Genomic DNA, 3,837 nt, shown 5'->3' with positions numbered 1-3,837 from the left:
CCCACCCCCAGCACAGCCCAACACACTAGGGGCCCTAGGCACCGTCCCCCTGCGACCATTGGCGCCACAGCTTCCGTCCGCCTTCCCCATTGGACAGCTCCAGCCGCCACTCAAGCACGAGGGCCCCGCCCCCGACCCGTTCAAGCTGCTTAGAGAAGACATATAAACAAATCCCGAGAGGGAGGCCCAGGTTGCCCGCCGCCTCAGGGCGGGGGCCGCAGGGGGAGAAGCAGCCCTGCAGCGCCCCTGCCCGCAGCTGCCCGGGCCGACGCCTCCGTCCCCGGGCCTCAGGGTGCCCGCAGGCTGCCGGCCTCGCTCACACGCCCCTCTGCTCCAACCGGCCTCGCCTCCCCTCCCTCCCGGCCCCTCCCACCCGCTCTCTGCTCTGACAGGCCGGCTGCCGGCAGCCGCGGGCCCCGGACGCCCGACGAGGAACGGCCCGCGCCGCCCGCCCCGCCGGGCCGCGGCTTTACGTTAAAGGTCACGGGCGCGGGGGAGGGGACGGGCGGGGCACTGCGCCGCCCGCCGCGCCGGCCCGTGCTTTTACGTAACCGTCCCGGGTCGCGGGGAAGGGCCCGGCTCGGACCCACACCGCGCGCCCTCAGCTCGGCCGGCCCCCACCCCGAGTCGGCCGCAGCCCGGCTCCTCAGGCTAGCGGCCCTCTGCAGCCGCCGGCTGGCCCCGTGACCCCAGCCCCGGCGAGCCCGGCGGCCTCTCGGCGCTTACCTGCGGATGCCGGGGGCTTAGGGGCTGGGTCCGGGCGCGCTGCAGGGGCCACGGCCCCTCTCCATGCTGCCTCGGGTTTGTTTTGTTTATGTCCTTCCTGACGGGTTCCCGGAAATCGCGTGACTCGCCCCCCTCACGTGGGCAGCGGCGAGGAGGAGGAGGGAGGCGGGGGCCTGCCGCGGGGGGCCAATCGCGACGAGCCCTGCCGGCCGGCCAATCAGGGGCTTGGCCCGGCGGGGCACCCCTGTCACATGACCCCGGAGGGGCGGGTTGCCGGGGAAAACCAGGAAGAGAGGGCGGTGAGGGGGCTCGGAGCCCGCTGCAGCTGAGCGTGGGCGTGGGCCGTGGCTGATCGCGAGTGGCAGCGCTCGCGTTTGTAGATGTGTGCTTTTCAAAGGCTTTCCTATCCAGCATTCAATCTCAGCACTACATGATGAGGCCTGAGGTGAACGCATGCCCACTTACAGTTTAACCGAAATGTGAGGGGCTCAGGGACTATCAACTAGTAGAGGGCTGCATGGACATTGGTAAATATCACTATTTCCCTGAAAGATCTTGCCTTTACTTATTCATTCGCCCATTCAAATGATATTTATTAAATTTCTATCTTCAGACACAGGGATCGGACTGCCTTCACTTTTGAGGGAAGACCTATACTACACAGCTGTAGACACATGTAGACAAGCCTCCACAACCCGTGGTTTTCTTACACTTCTTAATCCTGTTAACAGTATATTGAATGTGTAATATGTAGTAGATTCATTTCCCTACGAGCACATGCAATAACAACAGAACCACTTTTCCAAAAGGGAAAAACTGAGAGTTATTGTCAAAGGACAGACAGCTGGTAAATGACCTACCTAGTACTGAAACTCAAGTCTGCTACCAAATCTTATGCTTCCAGAATGTTCTTTATACTCATGATCTTCCAGTTTTAGCCTTTAAGTGTGGGATTACAAGTGTGCACCACCATATTCATATGAACACAGAAAAGTAATTTTTTCAAGCACTGGAAAGATTAGAGAACAAAGAAACTTCCTTAGATTCCCTCCAAGTGTCAATTTTCCATCAGGAGGGATTGTCCAGTGTAGTGGTTCATCCCTATAATCCCAACACTCAAGAAGTGGAAGCAGGAAGATCAGGAATTTAAAGTCATCCTTAGCTTCCCAGTGAGTTGGACGCAGCCTGGACTACATGAGACCAGGTCTCAAACTACCCTCTTTCCCCAAAAGAGAAACAGTCCCCCCATCCCCCTGCCTAGATCTAGACTAGGGGTATAGTGTCACGGTCAAAATCATGGACTGGGGTGGGGTACAATGGCAAGCACCTGTGATTTCAGCACTGGGAAGAGTGGGGCAGGAGGATCTGTGTTCATGGCCAGCCTTAACTGAATAGTGATGCCCTCCCTGATTCAAAAGCAAACAACCAGCTATGGACTTGGGAATAAAAGACTTGCAGAGACCATAATGTCCAAGAGGCTGGAATTAGCATGCCTACTCAGGCCCTGCCTTCTATGCCAGACACAGAACCAGTCACTGTTAGTGGCTGAATAACAACCTGGATTGGAGTCCTTCTGCCACCACATATGAACCAGTACAAATATTTATGCTCTGTGAAGCTAAATTTCAACCTTTGTAAATACAAGATTGAGTTGAAAATTGAGTGAAATGATTCATATAAGATGGGAGAGATAACTTAGTGGACAAAACACTTATATAGCATAAGGATCTGAATTTGAATACCCAGAACCAACATAGAATCCTAGTGCTCCTCCAAGAAGATGGGAGATAGTCACAGGAGAATTCCCAGAACCTCACAGGCCAGTTAGCCTGGCATACACAGTGGTGGTAAGACCTTGTCTGAAATGGTGGATGGCAAGAGCCAACACTCAAGGCTGTTCTCAGACCTACACATGAACACTGTGGCACATGTACATGCACATAACACACACATGAATGTGCACAAATATACATTGTGTACACACATGCATATGCAAAATAAAAATAGACTGTTTAAAAACAATTCATATAAAAAAACTTACCAGAGGGCCTGGCATATAGTTAGCACATAATGAAGAGTTGCAGTGTTAGACTGTTTCAAGGGCATCAGCTGTAGACTAAATAGCGAACAAGAAAAACTCTAGACTTCAGCAGTTTAGTACCCTCTAGACCAGGCTCACCTCAAATTTGTGATGATTCTCCTGCCTCTGCCTCCTACACATAGGGATTACAAGAATGTACCACCATATTAGGCTATAACAATTCTTTTGTACCCCAAATTAATAGATATCAGTAGATCTATAAGAAGAAAGTAAAACAGTAAATCCCTCCCCCTCCATTTCCTCCAGAATGCTAAGCACACAGTAGGGCCTCAATACCCAATGATGCTATGAATATTTACTACACAGAGACTAGAAGAATCATAATTATTTTCTTAAGTATGACACGTAACCACATTCTTTCACCATGAACTGGAATTCACAATAGAAACCCCAATAGAAAAGTTAGCTTAAGAAGTTTGAACTCTTTCTTTAAATCTCCATGAGCTGCACCACTGCTTATAATGTCATAGTGTTGCATTTGGAAGAGTTCCAGCAGATGGCTGGCTGTTCCACTTTCACACTGCCTTCTGGATATAAGCATTTTTACCTCTATTGGGTAACAGTGCTCGAGGTGAAAGATCAAGCAGCCGGGTTCATATTCTAGCACAAGGCCCTGGCACTAGTGGCACTTGACAGTCATGTACACTGTATTTCATCTTTCTGTCTTCTGCTGTCTAGGAAGGGACAGAGTTTTGGCTAGTGGAAACGTTTCCATCAATGTTTGTTACTAATTGTATCCTGTTCTGAGGTGAATGAAACCACTGGCTCTTAATTGATTTGTATTTCTTTGGGTTTTACACAGCCAGATTCTGCCACAAAGCTGGCAGGAAGTTAGGACTCTGGAACAGCATTGGCTTGACATTCAGGAGGCTCTTATTCTAGCCACTAAGTGGTAACCAACTGGCATTACCACTTCCAAAACTGTATAACATTGCTTCCTATGGAAGAATTTACATAGTAAGACAGCCTGACTCAGAAAGGCACGATTTTACACGAATATGAAATAGTGG

General features: G+C 51.0%; 1 protein-coding gene across 4 annotated transcripts in view; it reads right to left on the bottom strand.

Moving 5' to 3' along the window:
- Positions 1-846, bottom strand: part of Crebrf (CREB3 regulatory factor) — a 64,561-nt gene extending 63,715 nt beyond the window's left edge. For 3 of the 4 annotated variants that reach the window (XM_029554862.1, XM_029554864.1, XM_029554865.1), the window contains exon 1: positions 727-840. The gene's annotated coding sequence lies outside the window, so the exon portion shown is untranslated. Of the gene's footprint in view, positions 1-726 lie in introns of all 4 variants that reach the window. The other variant, XM_008850773.3, reaches the window with a different exon arrangement.
- Positions 847-3,837: the final 2,991 nt, after the last annotated feature.

Source organism: Nannospalax galili, unplaced genomic scaffold, assembly GCF_000622305.1.
Source record: "Nannospalax galili isolate Female #2095 unplaced genomic scaffold, S.galili_v1.0 scaffold104, whole genome shotgun sequence".
NCBI lineage: Eukaryota > Metazoa > Chordata > Mammalia > Rodentia > Spalacidae > Nannospalax > Nannospalax galili.
This window is presented reverse-complemented; position numbering and strand designations above follow the sequence as displayed.